This window comes from Misgurnus anguillicaudatus, chromosome 3, assembly GCF_027580225.2.
Source record: "Misgurnus anguillicaudatus chromosome 3, ASM2758022v2, whole genome shotgun sequence".
In the NCBI taxonomy this organism is placed as follows: Eukaryota; Metazoa; Chordata; class Actinopteri; order Cypriniformes; family Cobitidae; genus Misgurnus; species Misgurnus anguillicaudatus.
In genome coordinates this window covers 11,545,412-11,565,644 of record NC_073339.2, presented here as the reverse complement: position 1 = coordinate 11,565,644, position 20,233 = coordinate 11,545,412, and the positions used below count along the sequence as shown (strand labels likewise).

General features: G+C 39.7%; 1 protein-coding gene and 1 long non-coding RNA gene across 2 annotated transcripts in view; one reads left to right on the top strand and one right to left on the bottom strand.

The window, feature by feature from the left end:
- Positions 1-363: 363 nt before the first annotated feature.
- Positions 364-20,233, bottom strand: part of LOC129444174 (uncharacterized) — an 81,200-nt gene continuing 61,330 nt past the window's right edge. Inside the window, exons 2-3 of the long non-coding RNA XR_012365630.1 lie at positions 16,981-17,120; positions 364-804 (exon numbers count right to left, since the gene is read on the bottom strand). This is a non-coding gene — a long non-coding RNA (uncharacterized lncRNA). The remainder of the gene's footprint in view (positions 805-16,980; positions 17,121-20,233) is intronic.
- The window catches only part of bcl9 (BCL9 transcription coactivator), a 141,401-nt gene continuing 126,834 nt past the window's right edge, over positions 5,667-20,233 (top strand). The window contains exon 1 of the mRNA XM_055204597.2: positions 5,667-6,057. The gene's annotated coding sequence lies outside the window, so the exon portion shown is untranslated. The remainder of the gene's footprint in view (positions 6,058-20,233) is intronic.

Sequence of the window (20,233 nt, the reverse complement as noted above, 5' to 3'; positions counted from 1 at the left end):
TCTGCAGTTACATCGTGCACCAAGACAGACGGAAAATCAAAAATTGCGATTTTCTAGGCCGATATGGCTAGGAACTATACTCTCAAACTGGCGTAATAAGGACTTTGCTGCCGTAACATGGCTGCAGCAGGTTTAGTGATATTACACACTGCACGAAAATAGTCCCCTTAGTTATTTTCAATAGCAGAAAATCGCAACTTTTCATTTTCTGTTGGTTTTAGTACACGATGTAACTACAGAAGAGTTTTATATAAGAAAAATATCAAAACTCTTTGGATATTTTTAAGCGCGATGCCAATGGTCCAATCAGATTCAATGGATCATGCTAAGCTATGCCAAAAGTGCCAGCGCCAGACCCGGAGATCGGCTGAATGGATTCCAAAACGGTAAGAATCAAATGTTTAACTCTAGGGGAGCTGGAAAATAGCATATTTTCAAAAAAAGTGGAGTGTCCCTTTAAACAACCCAACATTTTCTTTTACAGTGTAAATATTAGATGTTACAGCACATCCTTGCCTTATATCCCAATAAAACAGCACACAGTCTTCCACGTCAAGGTTTTTGTGATATGATTGCTCTCAGGACGCCCGTCATGGCTCCGTGGTGATGACGTGATGGACGCAGTGTCCCGGCATCCAGGACGAAACTGCATGTCATCAGACTGAGCAGGGGAACACTGGCTGAAGCGTATCTCTCTCGTCCCATGTGTGTTAAGTCCCAGAGCTATCCGGTGTCCGTTTCTCCTTCAGGCTGTGGAGTTCAGCATTCGTACGTCTGTTGGACGCGGCCCAAATGTGCCATGGCCTGTAATAATACAATAGAATGGGATGAAATACAATTGTCTCTTTTTGCACTGGTTATGTAAATACAGTACTGTAAATCAGATTTATCTCATTGCACTATAGAGCCAGATAAGTATATAGAGGTAATAAAGATTCACTGTGTACAAAAGCTGCCTGTAATCTGTTTTAATATAACAGATTAACTTATAGATTACTTTTCTTATCCAATAAAAAGAGGCTTTAAACATCTCTAATGTATCTCTATAACATTTCTAATTACAGTAATATTCCCAACGCTGTTGTTAAAAGTATCTGGCTGTCTCTTTCATCGTATTTTCCTTGTTTCTGTTTATAGGTGACCTGTGTGGAAGAGAACTCCAATTTTGTTGTAACAAAAGGCCAATAAATCCAAAAAAACAAGTTTCTGTTGTTTTATTGCCATTTACGGGTTGAACCATTGAGAGATTCACCAAAGAATTTCAGTATAGAAAAAATACAAGGAAAACACTCCATATTTGGACGGAATCAAAACCAGTTTTATGCAAAATTATTGGTTTGACATGGCAGATGAGATTGTTAAATAATAAATGCAAGGTTTCTTTAAAAAGCCTTGTCTTTTAAAATAATCTTTTATTGTGTATTTGACTGTATCAACCATTCATTGATACTAGAAATATTATTTTACAGGCGATATAATGTGCACCCACACAGGGGGAATGTTTTCACACATTTACAGATATCTATTAAAGCGCCAGCCATGAGAATATATGCGTAATGTGACAGTTTCGACACTGCATGCAAAGGAAGGTAAATGCGAAATTGAGACCCTCCTCCCCCCGGGCTGTGAATAGTTCGGCTCAATCATAAGCAGCTCAATTCTCAATGGAAGCCGGTCCCGTGACTCCACCCCCTCCACACCAGCAACCAGACGTTTAACTGTTAACCCTTTACTCGCGGGCTGCGTCTGCAACTAACGGGGTTTGTTGACCAGTCAGTCAATGACTTAACAGACTGCGTCTACTTAAAGGGATAGTTCACCCAAAAATTAAAATGCTGTCATCATTTACTCACTCTCATGTTGTTACAAACCTGTATACATGTTTTTGTTCTGATGAACACAAAGGAAGATATTTTGAGGGATGTTTGTTACCATTCATTTCCATTGTAGGTAAAAAAGAATACTATGGAAGTGAATGGGGCCCAGGAACAGTTTGGTTACAAACATCCCTCAAAATATCTTCCTTTGTGTTCATCAGAAGAAAAAAATTTATACAGGTTTGTACCAACATGAAGGTGAGTAAATGATGACAGAGTTTTCATTTTTTGGTGAACTATCCCTTTAAACAAGCATAAGCAAACTGGTTTCAGATCAGCTGCCACATCATTTGTAAGGATATGGAACATTTAAAGGGAAACACCACCGGTTTTCAATATTTTACTATGTTATTACCTCAACTTAGATTAATTAATACATACCTATCTTTTTTCAATGCGTGCACTTAATCTTTGTACAGCGCGTTGTGAATGTGTTAGCATTTAGCCTAGCCCCATTCATTCCTTAGGATCCAAACAGGGATGAGTTTAGAAGCCACCAAACACTTCCGTGTTTTCTCTATTTAAAGACTGTTACATGAGTAGTTACATGAGTAATTATGGTGGCATGAAATAAAACTTTTGTTTGGAGCCATAGAAATGAATGGGACTAGGCTAAATGTTAACACATTCACGAAGCGCTGTACAAAAACTAAAACTGCACGCATTGAAAAAAGATAGGTATGTATTAATTCATCTACGTTAAGGTAAGAACTCAGTAAAATATTGAAAAACGGTGGTGTTTTCCTTTAAGAGTGATCTTTTTGTTATGGCTCCGTCAGACACCATTTTTATTTTGTTTCACCGACCACCAACATTTTTATTTTGTTTCAAACTGCACAAACAGAACTGTATATTTGTCACAGATTTCTTGGACTGCATACTGACATGGATGCATTAAGTTGGGCTCTTGCGAGGAAAACAGTTTACTGTTTGTTTTTAAGCTTTTCTATGTTTTTCTTTGTTTCTTACAACACGTGTCGTGTGAAAGATTTCCGAAAAGGCATTTTTGGGTTCTGTTTAAGGGGCCGTTCACATGTCGCGCCTAAAACGTGTGGAAAACGCTAGGCGCGTAGGTTCTTGTCACATGATCTACGGTGCACTTGCGGCATTCTGAAAAGTTTTGATGTTTTTAACTAAATGTGAAAAACGAGTGTGTCGCTACCGCGGTGCTTCCATTATGAGCGTGCATATCACGCGTCTACATCTGAATTAACAAACTTGAGGGCGCAAAAGACGCGATATGTGAACAACCCCTAATGGTGTGATGGCAGCTGAGCTCGCTAGTTGTTTTTGCATGTACATTTACTTTTTGATGATTTGCTGGTTTAACTTAAAAAAAAGAAGTTATCCGATTGCCTTAAAATTTTGAGTTAATACAACTTAGTTAACTTAAGAAAAGATTGTTGTATTAACTAATATTTTCACATAGATTATTCTTGTTATGTTATGTTTTAATAGAGGGGTTGCAAGTTTACAAACATTGCAGGGTGCGCGCGCATCCAGGAGGCAGAAAGCCCGATTGGTGAGCTGATCCGCTACTGCAACAACCTTAATTATTGAAGCGTTCTTTATTGTTTGTATATAAACAAGACTTGATTTTAGTTGGATCTGTTTTTCTGTCTTTATTTTTGCAGTGTTACTGTGAAACATGTATGAATTATAATTTTATAATTATATAAAAGTCGCATCTACTGGTATGTTAACATCAGGCACCCAGCACTGACTCTGTTGGTACTATTTTCCACGCAACAATTCCTTGGCATTTTGACTTAGAGACACCGCTACTAGCATTCAACACAATGCACTTCTCTTCTTTCTGCCTCTCGGTTGCGCGCGCAACCAGTTAGTGACGTCGCCGTGCAACCCGTCTATATTACGTTGTTGTAATGTGTTTCTTAAGTTGTTTACATTTATGTATTACGTTTATGTAAGTGCAATAGACAGCACACACGTTGTTGCATTTACGCGCCTGAATCAATGAAACTTCTGGTATGTATTATTTATCGCTAGTGTCGCTAGTCTGGTTAGTGGCTAAACTGAAACAAATACCTTGTTGAAAATAAAAAGTTTTGGTTTGCTAGAGGCGAGGGGAGATGACGAGCATAGATCACAACTGTGCGGAGATTTTTAGCAGTCAGGCTAGAATTCAAGGACCTGTAGCTAACATTGTATACATTCATTTTACACAGTAACGTCAGCTTAATGCAGTGGTCTCCAACATGGTGCCCGCAGGAGTTGCCCGCCAAAGCACATTTTATTAATAGCCTCAATTATAATATATTTATTACATATTTTTTATATTAGCTTGGCTTCTTTAATGCATGTTAACATTTAAAACAAAAAAGTTTTGACTTATTTTTTCGAGGGCGCTCAATGCGAAGTTCGTCACAACATGTCTGTCATGTGTATTGTTCGTAATTTCAAAATATGTGTTCTACTCGTCGAATGATCCTATGTGGATCACGTGTCCTGTCAGGAGGAGTCGCTGCTGCAGACGCGTTTGAGGGGTTTGTGATGAAAGAGACACTCACGTTTGCCAGCTACTCGCATAATCTCATGCGTAATCAGAGTTTACTGTTAAGGGAGTGTCTTGCTTGTATTTTGTTAACGTGAGCGTTTCTTTTATCATAAACGGTTTTGACGCGTGTGCAGCAGGCACTTATCTTAACAAAACACGTGATTGCGCATGGTTCACATGACACAACAAACACATATTTTGAAAACACGGGGAACTCACATAACACTCCGAATACATATTTTGAATTTGCGCCCCTCAGAAGAGAAGTCACGAGCCGCCACTGGCTTTTTCTAGACCATAGATACGATCGAACTCTGATAGGGACTACAATAACCAGATTTGTCGAAATGCTACTAATTTCTTTACTTGAAAAGTAAGATAAAACCCGAGTTCTCCTTTAATGCACACGGTAACGTCTTCGAAAGAAACAAGTTCGATTAAACGCATCTGTGTTTTTGTTGACCTTTAATTCTAAGCTTAGCGACAGTTTTTGGTTAAACTGGAAAAGAGGCTGCTGGTCTCCTTGTGCCCATCTGCTTACAATTGCATCTGATTGACACATCTGTCTATTTCCCAGCCATTACCCCTCCTTTTTCTCCTCTCTTTCTTATTTTCCTTCCCTCAGTAATTCAAGTTTTTTAGGATCTCTTGTTCTACGATTCTTTCTTTCAGTGAATATTTGGAAATGTTGCTTTACGTTGCAACATAATTTTAACCTCCCACAACTCTTCAAATCTCAGTTTAAAGATTTATTGTTTCTTAATCCTCCACCTCCCCCCACCCGGCGTCACCCCTTTCTCGCTCTCTCCCTACTTTCACGGCCCTTGACCCCCCTTTCTCCACAGTTTCTCTCCCTACTGCTATAGGACCGAGACGACGAATCCGACCCCCGTACCCTTCTCACTTTTCTCGTCCCCCTCTCGTGTGTGTTTTTTTACTCCCTGAGACCTACACGAGTAACAGAGATTGGGAGAAAGAGCGAAAGGGGAACGATTTTGTATCTGGCAGAACCAAAAGTACCGTAGGTTTTTCCATACATGTTGTAGACATAAACCTCACTATATTTTTGATATCTCATGCTTGTCAAGTAACTGCCAAGCCTAACACTGTAACTCTGAGAATAAGAAAGTGAGATGGTCGGTTTAAAATAGTAAAGTTTAACCCACGAGTCCGTGTGCATGCGTGCGCTCGGGGAAAGGGGGATGGCTGCCTTGTTTGTAGCTTGTCAGCAATTGCCTGAGACAAGCTTCCCCTGCATGTGTGAAAGCTGCTCGGCTTGAATGCCCGGACCGTACCAAGTGCCTTCCAAAGCGGAGGGGGGACGGAGGCGAGAAAAAGCGATCAGACCGGAGACAATGGGCCCCTGAAGTGTTCCCCCCAAGTTGCTTTGATGTTGTCCTAGTGTCTAGATGCTGAAGGGGACCGGTTACTGCGGGGAAGAGCAGCCCTTTGTGTGGATGTGTGTGCACTTTTTGGGCCAGCACGGACAAAAGGGAGGGTACAAAAGCCTGGAGAGAAATAAGAGTGGAAACAAATGATGAAAACCCAGATGATCCCGAACGGGTTTTTGTGCGGCCGCTGCGTGTGAGGGAAAGCGAGAAAAGGAAAAAGGAGACTCGTATACGGGAGCTTCTTGAGTGAGTGAGAAAAAAGGGAGGGGGGGTGAGTATACAGTATCTTTCTCTTCAGCACCACGTTACTCTTTTTGCCTTACTGTACCGGGTTACTATCACCTACTCTTTTGTTTGTGAGAGCTGGGGGCGAATTTGGTCGATCGGTGGCTGCAAACTGTGTGCTGTTGTTATTATGGTTATTTCTGGATGGTGTGTACGTGAGGGTTGCCTTAAAAGCGCTCGCGCACCAGCTGTGGGTCTGTTACTTAGTCCTTGAAAACCGTGTCCGTGTGTCTAAGGGAGATGAGATGGATATGGTAAGAGCAGGGGGGTGTAGATGGTTAGGAATGTGTCATTGGAAAGTGTAGAAATGACTTGCTCTCAGTGATCTCCTCTTCCTTTCTTCCTCTATGCTCACTCTCTCCATTCCTTTCCTCACTGTTACTTTTCTCTCATCATTTCCTCTGCTTTCTTGATTCCTCACCGTGCACAATGGCTGCAAAGCAACAAGAGTTTTTTCGTGGCGATTTGTCAAAACTGTCACTCTCAGCAGTGAGTGGAGTGTGCAATTGTTCGAGCGGTACGTGTGTGTGTTTTTTGGGGGGCGGATCTGTCCTGCCTGCGGGGATTTCTCAGTCTGTGCCCACCACGATGGCAGCAGACTGCTTTTACACTACCAGCTGTTCCGAAAACCTGCAGTGATTTTCTCCTTTCTGTCTTTCTCACACCAAAGGTTATCCAATCATCTCCGACGTGACACGCATAAGCAGTCTCTATGTGTACAAACCAGTCACTGACTGACATTGAGTTAAAAAATTCGGGGAGATTGGACGGAGCAATTTTTAACAAGGAGAGCGATTGTTTGGTGTGTCTTGAATTTTAATATGATTGAATAATATGTGAGAGTTACGATTATTCATTTCCATGATACTCATTCGTTGAAAGATATGAAGTGTGCTTTAGTGGTGGGAAGTTTTTATTATTTAATGTCGGTAATTGATGATGATATTGATGATTTATGCATAATGTATTTTTAAATTAGCTTTATAAAACAATTTACTGGGTTTGAATTTGATTGGATGACCTATCATAGCCTTGTAAAATGCAAAGAAACCCACACCAGTGCCTGCACATTGAATATGTATGGTCGTGTTTTATTATATACTGTCAATTTTTTTTTACAAAACTGTACCTTTTCTGTCACTGGTTGGACCCCTAAAGTTCCGTTTTGTACCTTTACATGTATATTAAACATACTACAATGTTTCTGGGTACATTACTGTATCTAAAAGGATCTATTGTGTACCTTGTAGGGCTGTCAAAAGATTAATCGCGATTAATCACGTACAAAATAAAAGTTTTTTGCATAATTTATGCGTGTGCACTGTGTAATTATTTTATATGTTAATGTTTGCATTTAAGAAACATTTACATGTATATATATATATATATATATATATATATATATATATATATATATATATATATATATATATATATATATATATATATATATATATATATATATATATATATATATATATATATAATCAATATATTATAAATATAAATAAAAATATACCTAAATAACATTTTTCTATGTGTGTATTTATATATTTTAGATATAATAAATATATTATAAATATAAATAAAAAATATACCTAAATGACATTTTTCTATGTGTGTATTTATATATTTTAGATATAACCAATATATTATAAATATAAATAAAAAATATACCTAAATAATTTTTTTCTATTTGTGTATTTATATATTTTATATATAATCAATATATTATAAATATAAATAAAAAATATACCTAAATAAAATTTTTCTATGTGTGTATTTATATATTTTAGATATAATAAATATATTATAAATATAAATAAAAATACGGTATACCTAAATGACATTTTTCTATGTGTGTATTTATATATTTTAGATATAACCAATATATTATGAATATAAATAAAAAATATACCCAAATAGCTTTTTTCTATGTGTGTATTTATACATTTTATATATAACCAATATATTATAAATATAAATAAAAAATATACCTAAATAGCATTTTTCTATGCGTGTATTTATGTATATAATATACACACAGCGCACACACACATATATTATGCAAACACAAACTTTTATTTTGTATGTGATTAATCGCGATTAATCTTTTGCCAACCCTAGTACCTTTAAAGGTACAGTTAACTGTTTTGTACCCTTAAAATTAATTGGTACAAAATTGTTCCTTAAGGTACACGATAGGTCCTTAGGACAGTGGTTCTCAAATTGGGGGCCGCAAGATTGTGCCAGGGGCCCCCCCATTTTCATGACATTTTATAAAATACATTCATTTATCATAAATTCTCTGTAATTTAAACTCAGACAAATAAGGCTACTAACCAACAGCACTGGACAATTTAATATGTTTGTTTAATTTAAATTTTAAGTTTTACAATGTTTAATGTGATGAAGTTTCTTTGGAGCACCCTTACATAAGGGGGGGTGCATGCCGACAAAGTTTGAGAACCACTGCCTTAGGATATAATGGTGCACCCCAAAAGGTACAACATAAAGATACAAAAATGAACCTTGAAAGGGTAACACCCCAGTGACAGAAAAGGTACAGTTTTGTACCTTTCTTTCTGACAGTGTATATACATTTTTGTGTTAAAGTTTAAAATCAATACACTACAGAGTGTGTTACAGGGATGCGACCATTAATAGAGTTTGAATTGATTGTACCATCCTAAAATCCTTAATTTGCCTTAATGAATGGTCTCTCGCGGCTTATTACTTAAGCTGGGGGTCCCTTTCATTTGTACAAAATCCCATTTATCTGTCTTATGGACTTCACAATGCATGCATGCATAAATAAATGATGATGTATAACATAATGTAATAAACTGTATTATTGTAAACCTATGTACAGCAAACAGAGATCACTTCATTTCAATTTCGAATTGAACTACAGAACGATTGCCTATAGCTGGTTTTCACAAAACTTCCTGTACTTTTCATTTGTTTGTTTTGTTTTGTTTGACGTCATGTGGAAGCTAGCAAAAGAGTTCATGAGAAAGACCAGGGCCAGATCTCCTTCACACCTCACCGTACGATGAAATAAAAAGGAGGTGTGTATACACCTTAGGTCCATTAAGTTGTTTGTTGTGTGTACTTTAACCATCAAATACCTCTAAACACAATGGGAACAAATCTCATATCATTTTGTGTCCAGTAATTGGTGATAGTATGGTTGTCGATGATTCACTGACATATTTGCATAATTTATTATTAAAACATGTCTTGAATTATGTAAAATGCAATAAAAAACACACGTGTGCGCCTGCACAATGAATATTGATGTGCTGAGGTGTGTAGACCTAAGGTTCATTAAGTTATTTATTGACTATTTGTTGCCGAAGAGGATGTGTACCTTAACCATCACCATCAGATACCTCTAAACTTAATGGGAACAAGGCTTTTATCATTTTGTGTCAGTAATTGATGATATTATTAAAGGAAAACCACAGTTTTGTGTTGTGTTAGCATTTAGCCTAGCCCCATTCATTCCTATGGCTCCAAACAAAAGTTTTATTGTGTGTCACCATACTTACTCGTGTAACTACTCATGTAACAGTCTTTAAATAGGGAAAACATGGAAGTGTTTGGTGGCTTCTAAATTCATCCCTGTTTGGATCCTAAGGAATGAATGGGGTTAGGCTAAATGCTAACACATTCACAACGCGCTGTACAAAGATTAAGTGCATGCAATGAAAAAAGAAAGGTATGTATTAATTTGTGTAAGTTGAGGTAAGAACATAGTAAAATATTAAAAAACGGTGGTGTTTTCCTTTAACAATTTCATTCAAGCCCCAAACCTCAGCTTCGATGCTGTAGTCCATTTATAGTTATGTAAAAAGTTCACACTTGATACACTCTCAGAAAATACCGGTACCTCAGAGTTACAGTATATGGTACATATTAGGACCTCTTTGAAAGGTACCATCCCAGTGACCCCTTTTTTTCTGAAAGTTTAAACCTGCGACCATACATAGCTATGTTGTATGATTCTCAGAGGATTACGTATAAAAGCAATGCTAGCAGGTGCTGCGCAGGTGCACAATTATCAACAGATCATTTTACACACCTGTACTTGCAAACGTTCAACAGAATCTAAATGTTTTAGATGTAAAATTGAGTAACTTTCACTTATGTGTACCACTGTTCAGTCTCTAAGTCCTAAGATCCATCTATATACATTAGCAATAAATACCAAGAGAGTGCCGATGAGAAAGAGACAAGGGAACGAGATCGGAAGGGCTCGGGCTGAAAAATGGAGAGAATAAGAGGCCTCGGAGATCGACTGTCGAAGGAGGAGAAGAAGGAATGGAGGAGGGGTGGGGATTTGATCGGTGGGTTGGAGGGATGTGGCTCCAGAGAGAAGCACCAAAGGAAATAAATGGATTTATTTTTCACAGTTGTCAAATATCCAATGCATAAATTATGGCTGCGTTAATATCTCACGGCAAACATAAAACGCATTTAGTCAGATGACAGTTTAGTTAATTCTGAGATACGAGTCTGCGGTCATAATTGTTTCATTATTTCATTGGGGATGAGACGCGTTACGGTCAGCGGGGATTTTTTGCGAGCCATAAAGGAGAAAGAGAGCTAAAAGAAATCTCTCTCTTCTTTTGAATGGCCTCGCCTTCCGATGTATTCTCAGCACTAATATCTTTTTGAATAGGTGGAAATGTGTGCGCCAGCCTCGTGCGCCTAGCCGCCGAGATGATTGCAAATTCATTTAGAGGTGCCTATCACACAAAGATGCAGGGATGGTGGGGGTGGGGTGGGGGAGAAATGATGCCTTGGGTTTTTTAAAGCGCATTTGTATTCATGTCATGGAGGAGAAGAGCGAACAGAAAAAGAGAAGGCGGCTACCTTAGCGTGACAGACATTAGGAGGAGGCTAGCCAGATAAGCATGACACGCGCTAGTAGAATGCCAAATGTCTGGTTCGGGTTGAGTGCTGATGTCACAACGGATGGCTCGCTGATGTAAAGTCTGGCAAATCTAGTCAGAACATTGTGTCAGAACTCTGACGTAAATAATTCAAGCGCAGCGGGACGTTGTTGCTGACTAGCAACGGGATCCGCGCTTTGTTATTCGACTGAAAAAGAGACTTGTCGTAAAATAGTTTGCTTGTTAAATACGCATAAAATAGGAGGAGCATCATTGGCTGAAGGGTAGTAGTTGCATATGTTGACGTTGTCGTAGAAATGGAGGTTTTTACGTGCATTTGAGCTCAGTATGAGAAATGGCAATGGAGATGTCATTTACGGTGGTTTGGGAGCCTTGGTCACAACATCCTCATACTTCTAACCAATATTCTGCCTCTCTCACAGCACGTACAGCACCCCCCCAACCTCCAGCGTCCTGTAAATCACAGCTTTTGCTACGCTCCACTAGTGACACAGGACATGCTCATACACTCCAACAACCGATTACATCAGGAAATCACACACACATACAGTCACGCTTCTTCACAGTGAGACTGAACTACTGAATCAGAGAGAAAAGAGCATCAAATCACTGCCACCCATCTCTCTCATTTTCTCTGTCTGTCTCCTCACATCTTTTTCCTCCCACTCTTTTTCTTGGTCTCTCTTTCTACTATACTTGTTTCGCTCTTTTTCGCCATGCCTCACTCTTTTTCGTCCTCTTTAATTTCATCACTGTCTCACTCTCTCTCCTTCATGCTCTTTTACTTCCTCCGTCTCACTCTACTTCTTCCTCTTTTATTTCATCTGTCTATCTTTCATTGTCCTTTCCTGCATGTCTCACCTTCATTATCCTTTATTTCATTCCTGTATGACTCTCATTGTCCCCCCTGCCTGTCTCACTCCCCTTCATCTTTTATTTCCTCCCTGTCACACTCCCATTGTCATCCGTGCCTGTCTCACTCCCCTTCATCTTTTATTTCCTCCCTGTCTCACTTCCATTGTCCCTATCTGCCTGTCTCACTCCCCTTCATCTTTTATTTCCTCCGTCTCACTCCCATTGTCCCCCTGCCTGTCCTACTGCGCTTCATCTTTTATTTTCTCCCTTTCTCCCTCTCATTGTCCCCCTACCTGTCTCACTCCCCTTCATCTTTAATTTCCTCCCTTTCTCACTCTACTTCTTCCTCTTTTATTTCATCTGTCTATCTTTCATTGTCCTTTCCTGCATGTCTCACCTTCATTATCCTTTATTTCCTTCCTGTATGACTCTCATTGTCCCCCCTGCCTGTCTCACTCCCCTTCATCTTTTATTTCCTCCCTGTCTCACTCCCATTGTCCCTATCTGCCTGTCTCACTCCCCTTCATCTTTTATTTCCTCCCTGTCTCACTCCCATTGTCCCTATCTGCCTGTCTCACTCCCCTTCATCTTTTATTTCCTCCGTCTCACTCCCATTGTCCCCCTGCCTGTCCTACTTTGCTTCATCTTTAGTTTTCTCCCTTTCTCCCTCTTATTGTCCCCCTACCTGTCTCACTCCCCTTCATCTTTAAATTCCTCCCTGTCTCACTCTACTTCTTCCTCTTTTTTTGCCTCTGTCTAACTCTCATTGTCCTTTCCTGCCTGTCTCAATGCCCTTATCCTATTTCATTTCCTACCTATTTCTTTCCTACCTCTCTGCCTGTCTTACTCTCCTTCATCTTTTATTTCCTCCCTGTCTCACTCACATTGTCCCTCTCTGCCTGTCTTACTCTCTTTCGTCTTTTATTTCCTCACTGTCTCACTTTCATTGTCCCTCTCATTGTCTTACTCTCCTTCATCTTTTATTTCCTTACTGTCTCACTCTCATTGTCCCTCTCTGCCTGTCTTACTCTCCTTCATCTTTATTTCCTCCCTTTGTCCCTATCATTGTCCCTCTCTGCCTGTCTTACTCTCCTACATCTTTTATTTCCTCCCTGTCTCACTCCCATTGTCCCACTGCCTGTCTCACTCCCCTTCATCGTTTATTTCCTCCCTGTTTCACTCTCATTGTCCCTCTCTGTCTGTCTTACTCTCCTTCATCTTTTATTTCCTCCCTGTCTCACTCTACTTCTTAGTCTTTTATTTCCTCTGTCTAACTCTCATTGTCTTTTCCTGCCTGTCTCAATGCCCTAATCCTATTTAATTTCCTACCTGTCTTTGTCACTCCCTGCCTGTCACTGTATGGCTCTTATTGTCCCCCTGCCTGTCTTGCTCCCCTTTATCTTTTATTTCCTCCCTGTATGACTCTCATTGTCCCCCTGCCTGTCTTGCTCCCCTTCATCTTTAATTTCCCCCCTGTCTCACTTCCATTGTCCCCCTGCCTGTCTCACTCCCCTTCATCTTTTATTTCCTCCCTGTCTCACTCTCATTGTCCCTCTCTGCCTGTCTTACTCTCCTTCATCTTTTATTTTCTCCCTGTCTCACTCTACTCTCTATGTCTCACTCTATGTCTCACTCTCTTTGTCCCTTCCGGCATGTCTCACCTTCATTCTCATTTATTTCCTTCCTGTCATTGTCACTCCCTGCCTGTCTCACTCTCCTATGTTTTCTTTTTTTTCCTCCCTGTATGACTCTCATTGTCCCCCCTGCCTGTCTCACTCCCATTGTCCCCCTGCCTGTCTCACTCTCCTTCATCTTTTATTTCCTCGCTGTCTCACTCTACTTCTTCCTCTTTTATTTCCTCTGTCTAACTCTCATTGCCCTTTCCTGCCTGCCTCATTGCTCTAATCCTCCTTAATTTCTTACCTGTCTCACTCTCACTGTCCCTACCTGTCTTGCCCCCCTATATCTTTTATTTCCTCCCTGTCTGGCTCCCATTGTCCTCCGTGCCTGTCTCACTCCATTTCATCTTTTATTTCCTTCCTGTCTCACTTTCATTTTCCCCGCTGCCTGTCTCACTCCCCTTTATTTTTTATTTGTTTATTTCCTCCCTGTCTCACTCTCATTGTCTTTCCCTGCCTGTCTCACTCTAATATGTTTTCTTTTCTTTCCCCCTGCCTGTCTTGCTCCCCTTCATCTTTTATTTCCTCTCTGTATGACTCTCATTGTCCCTAGTGCTTGTCTCACTCCACTTCATCTTTTATTTCCTCCCTGTCTCACTTTCATTGCCCCCTGCCTGTCTCACTCCCCTTAATCTTTTATTTCCTCATTGTCTCACTCCAATCGTCCCTATCTGCCTGTCCCACTTTACTTCCTCCTCTTTTTATTCCTCTGTCTCACTTTCTTTAATCCTACCTGTCTCACTCTCACTGTCGTTCCCTGCATGTCTCACCTTCATTCTCCTTTATTTTCTTTCTGTCATTGTCACTTCCTGCCTGTCTCACTCTCCTGTTTTCTTTCCTTTCCTCCCTGTCTCACTCTCATTGTTCCCCCTGCCTGTCTCACTCTCCTTCATCTTTTTCCCTACCTGTCTCACTCCCATTGTCCCTATCTGCCTGTCTTACTCTACTTCATCCTCTTTTATTTCCTCCCTGTCTTACTCTCATTGTCTCTCCCTGCCTTGCTCTCCCTCTTCATGCATTTATTTCCTCCCTATCTCACTCTTATTATCCCTCCCTGCCTGTCTCACTCTTCTCCATCTTTTATTTCCTCTGTCTAGCTCTCATTGTCTCTCCCTGCTTCTCTCTCTCTTCATGCTTTTATTTTCTTCCTATCTCACTCTTATTAACCCTTCCTTGCCTGTCTCACTCTCCTTCATCTTTTATTTCCTCCCTGTCTCACTCTCCTTCCTCCTCTTTTATTTCCACCCCGTTCTACTCTCATTTTCCTCCCTGTCAGTCTCTGCCTGTCTTCCTTTTCTTCTCTTATATTTTCTCTGTCTCACTGTCATTTACTTTGTTTTCCTCACTCACATTCTCACTGTTTACCTCCCTGTCTATCTTACTCTCTTATGCCCTGTCTTACTGTCTCTGCCGCCCACACTGGGCTCATCATTGATGCGTTTAGCAGCACCGCTGAGCAAGAGACGCAGGCCATCGATTGGCTGCGTAATCGACATGGATTTTTGCCTAAAGTGGTGAAAAATATGCCATGGCTATAGCCAAGCAATTTCTCCAGGCTTCTGCAGCCAGGAAGGAAAAAGACCCCAGCAGCTCTATAATTGATATGGAGATCAATTTTCTAGCTCTAGACTGTACAGCTTTTCACTGACCGACCCAGCCAACCATGCATCTTGTTGCTTCTGTCATGATGGGATGCAGATGAAATGGTGGGAAGAGGATGTGCAGATGAAGTGTGTGTATGCTTAAGACATTGTGGTTGATCACTATTAGATGTAGGGCTTTTGTGTTCCCTGGGCTTTGGGGATTTTTGGCAAATCCTGATTACTGAAACAATTTTGGCAAAATAACAAAAAATAAACAGGGACGTGTTTCTTATATTGGAGTTTTGTTAACAGGTCCACTATACCTAGCATTCACTCACCTCTAAGTAAAGACTATTGGGCGAGTATTACGTCATCTATTTAATATTCATAAGTCAAAAAAAGGTTAGGTGGGGTTGTATAAACGCCCTTCTTAGAAAGGTGGTGGTGAAAGTAAAATCACTAATCATGCTCGCTAATAGCGTTGTTTATTTGCACAAGCTGCCTTGCATTGTTTTTGCATCTGATTCACTAAAATTATGCAAATAAGGTAAGAATGTAAACATGTCCATAAAAATAGCTCTGAATTCCTAACTTGCGTGTCGGTATTTTGTGAGCGCAAGGTTGTGGAGAATGAAACCGATATCGTGATCTTGCAAACTGTACTGGGATTTTACAGTATCACTTCACCGCTATCATCCAATCACCTGAATCCGCTCTTTCAACATACTCTATATATTTGGGTGGTAATAGTTGTGCCAAGTAATTGTATATTTATACTATTTTATCACCATATCTGTTCCCTGGAAATCTAACCTGCAGCCTTTGTGCTAACCTAATTCTCTACCAAATTGAGCTACAGGTACATTTGTAAATAGCCCTTTGTAAACACAATGATCTATAATGAGGTACATTTTACGACGTAGAGTGGCTATTCAAACTGGATTGTGGTTTGGTCAGCGGATAAGACACACATATTTGCACCGATATCCTTTCCTCTCCTTAATTCATTCTCTCTGTGCGTATCCTTAATAACTCCACCATCTGTCTCAGAGACTGTAGAAGTCATTCAGGTCCAGTTTCAGGAGAAACAAGCCTTGTCCTGACTGTCTGCCTCTTGCCCATTAAAACCAGAGGTCCTCTGCTACAAGCGAGACATGCTGCATTGGCTGCCATATTGGCTCGAGTCACTGCCAATCCACCTGGAGCCATTTTGGCTCTGGTTACTGTAGTTAGACTACAATATTCAGACACAGGCAATCAAATACAGAGTTTTTGGATATTACTACTCAGTGCTTTACACCGATTGGTTGAGGGCTCCCTCAAGGGCCAGTGACATCAGGTGATTGGAGGTGGAGAGCCATTTGGGTTTCCAGCTCAATGGCTATACCTGCAACCATCTTGGAAGCTGTTTTGGAAAGAATAGCAAAAAACTGCGACTCTCATTCGGATGTCTGTGTCGAACAGCGCAAAACTAACAGTGGAGTTTGGATGGTTTACCCTTTAGACCCCTAGTGTGTGTGTGTGTGTGTGTGTGTGTGTGTGTGTGTGTGTGTGTGTGTGTGTGTGTGTGTGTGTGTGTGTGTGTGTGTATCACAGTCTTCTGCCAATTCAGCTGAACAGACTAATTTCAAATGGAATGAGAAACAAGGACCCAGTGTTTCCTAGAAGGAAAACTAAAAAAAAATTGTTTAGTGGTTCTGTGTGTGTGTGTGTGTGTGTGTGTGTGTGTGTGTGTGTGTGTGTGTGTGTGTGTGTGTGTGTGTGTGTGTGAGAAAGAGAGAGAGAGAGAGAGAGAGAGAGAGAGAGAGAGAGAGAGAGAGAGAGAAAGAAGTGAGATAAAGAGAGATCACTTATCTACCAAGCTGATTACCTGCCTGGACTGAGAAGAGTGTTGTTGCCATGGTGTCGCTGGTTGAGCGTTTTTCTGTGAACGGTGTGTAATCATCAGTGATTTGGCAACACCTCCACCTTCCCAACCTGCTACTCTTCTCTAAATTTCACCTTTCTTTCCTTGAAAAAAGACAACATAAAATCACGATTTACATTAACTACGTTATCAATAAATGACCCTGGTCTCATTGCACATTTAATAAACTCGTAATTTAATGTTATTGTAAAGAAAATATATCAATAAATTATATCAAAGTTTTATTTGTTAAAAAAATCAGAAAATATTATTATAATATTTCATAAATAATATTAACCTTATAGACCATTTTGCAAGATGTAAACAACGCTGGTCCAGAATAGTGATAGACCGATATATCGGGCCGATTTTTGCCAATTTGTGTGTATCGGCATCGGCCGATATGTGGCTGCTGTGTTCACCGTTTTTTTCCGGCATTATTTACAGACAGAGTGCTGGAAGCTGCAAGCGATTGCTGGTCATTTGACTAAAAACAACCAACCTTCCCATTTCAACATCGAAAGCTCAGCCTAACAGCTGATCATAGCTGCACAAAGCGGGTTTTTATTTCTCATCTCTATATATTTATCTGTAGTAGTAAAGTGCTAGAAATCAGTATCCTTAGCTAGTTCCTCGTCATTGTGGAGAGAGTGCAGTTCATGGTTCAATAGCACCCTCACCTGTTTTTACTATTTGTTAAATATCGTTTTTTTTAAGTTCAATAAATGTTACTTTTTTAAATTGAGACTTGTATCATTTTACATCATCGTGTCATTTTTATGATGTAAAAAGCAGTAACGGCTCCAAATATCGGATCAAGAAAATCATCAGCCTGTATCGGTCACTGGCTAAGGCTGATGAAACAAAAATCGGTATCGGCATCGGCACAAAAAAAATCCATATCGATCGATCCCTAGTCCAGAAGCACTTCATGATGTTTTTACGTTTTTTAGTTCACATTTATTTTAATTCAGATTAAATTTTCAGTTGGTTGTATTTTGTTCTAATATTAATTAATATTAATATTTTGTTTAGTGTTAAAAACTGAAACAGGGAGTGCTTCTGGACCAGTGTTGTTTACACCTTGAATAATGGTCTACACATTTTTACATTTCCTAAAAAAATGGGAGTAGTGCTTGTGTGTCGATGATGAAAAGGATGATTTTGCTTACCATAGGTTAACTGTGTTTTTTTAGTTTTACAAATGTATGCGCGGTGCAGAAAACGACAGAGGCACGAGCATTTGACTACGTGTGTTGCCAGATCTTGCATGAAAAACAAGAAAATAAACCAAAATAAATTCTAATGTTTTACTTCAAAGACCAAACTATTGGGACCGGCACCTTCCCACTTTAATAGCACTAAAACAAAAAAAAGTTAAGCTACACAATGGTATATAAGCCCAAAAAAGATGTGGACCTGGCAACACAAAGACAGCACTCAATATGAGTACAACACGCAACGCCAAGACGGCGGTTTATTAAAATTGCATAATATAACGCCATAATACTATTTTGGTCAAAGCCGTGAATGATAACCACGCGAGACTGCAGAACGTTGCTATGGTTATCTCTCTGTCAATCATCACATTTTCGGGACATGTACAGACATGGAATGATCATTTAGGGCAGTGGTTCTCAAATTTTTTCAGCATGCAGCCTCCCCATGTGTACGGTGCATTCCTTCGCGGCCCCCACAAAGAAAATTTATGACAATTTTATTCTAAAACGTAACATTTTAATTAGTCAAAACTTATTATAGTATGCAAAGTAGTGCTGTTGGTTAGTAGCCTTATTTTTTAGGTTTAATTACACAGAATTCATGATAAATTAATGTATTTTATAAAATGTCATAAAACTGGGGCCCCCATGGAACCATCTCGCGGCCCCCCTGGGGGCCCCGGACCCCAGTTTGAGAACCACTGATTTAGGGGATTCACTCCCGCTTTTAAATGCGGTTGTCACTCCTGAAAGTTGTACTGCAGTGTGTACAAGCAAAATATATTCCTATAGCGAAATCATGGGTGTGGTTGCCGAGGTGTTGCTATAAAGTTGCTAAGGTGTGCTTTTAGCATGTTGTGCTGTGTGAAAATCTCCATTGTCTTAAATCTTTCCAACTCTTCTAGCCTTTTTTACAGGCTCCTTATCTTCTCAACAGATACTTGATTACAATCAACAGATTGCTTCAGCAGTATCAAACACTTGTCAGTACATAATGCATTAGAGACAGAGGCACGCAGACTTGAGAGATGAAAGTGTCCTACAAACACAGCGTTTGTGTTTTTGTAATAGAACAAGAGTCCTTCTTTAGTCATCACAGACTGAGTCAAAGTTTTAGTTCGAGTGTGGGCTTGTGTTGACATACTAAAGTGTTTAGGTTGAGAACTTTAAGAGATGATCTTGCTAGTGAAGGGTTGCATCTTAAGCCCTATATTTAAATCCAACTGTACATTTACATTATAAGCGACTTTGTTGGTGTTTCACTCGTCTCTTTTAATGAGGTCGTTAGGAGGCGTTTCTAAATCTGGTTGTCATAAACAAATGAGTAACGTCCACTCCAGGAACTGACGAGAGAAGGATGACGTGAACTCTACTGCTTCGCTCTCATTGGTACAGTAGTCGCTCCTGAAAGTCGCTCATCATTTGCATAAAGTTAAACTTTTCTTAACTTTGTCGCGTGATTGGACATGCCCTCTCTGGTCGCCACTGGTCGTTCGTGCCGTCCGGAAGTCACCAAGTTTCCATTAAAATGAATAAGATCGCATTGGTCTGCTACTGCTAGTTGCTGCTTGTCTGAATGCAGTATTAAACCTAAATATCTTTTGGAGTTAACATTAACACTCTAAACAAATGCTGGGTTGATTCAAGCCGTAACTTGGTTAAATCTGGACATTTTCTAGGATTACTTTAAAGGGGACATATCATGAAAATCAGACTTTTTCCATGTTTAAGTGCTATAATTGGGTCCCCAGTGCTTCTATCAACCTAGAAAATGTGAAAAAGATCAATTCAGTAACTTAGTTTTGGTAAACCATTCTCTGCAAGCATATAAAAAAATAGGTCATTGAAATCTGGCTCCCCTTGTGATGTCAGAAAGGGATAATATTGCACTTTAATTTGCACTAACCAACCACGACACTGGCATTTAGTGCAGAGATCAACTCATTTGCATTTTAAAAGACACACCACAAATCTGCACATTTTTGCTCACACCTACA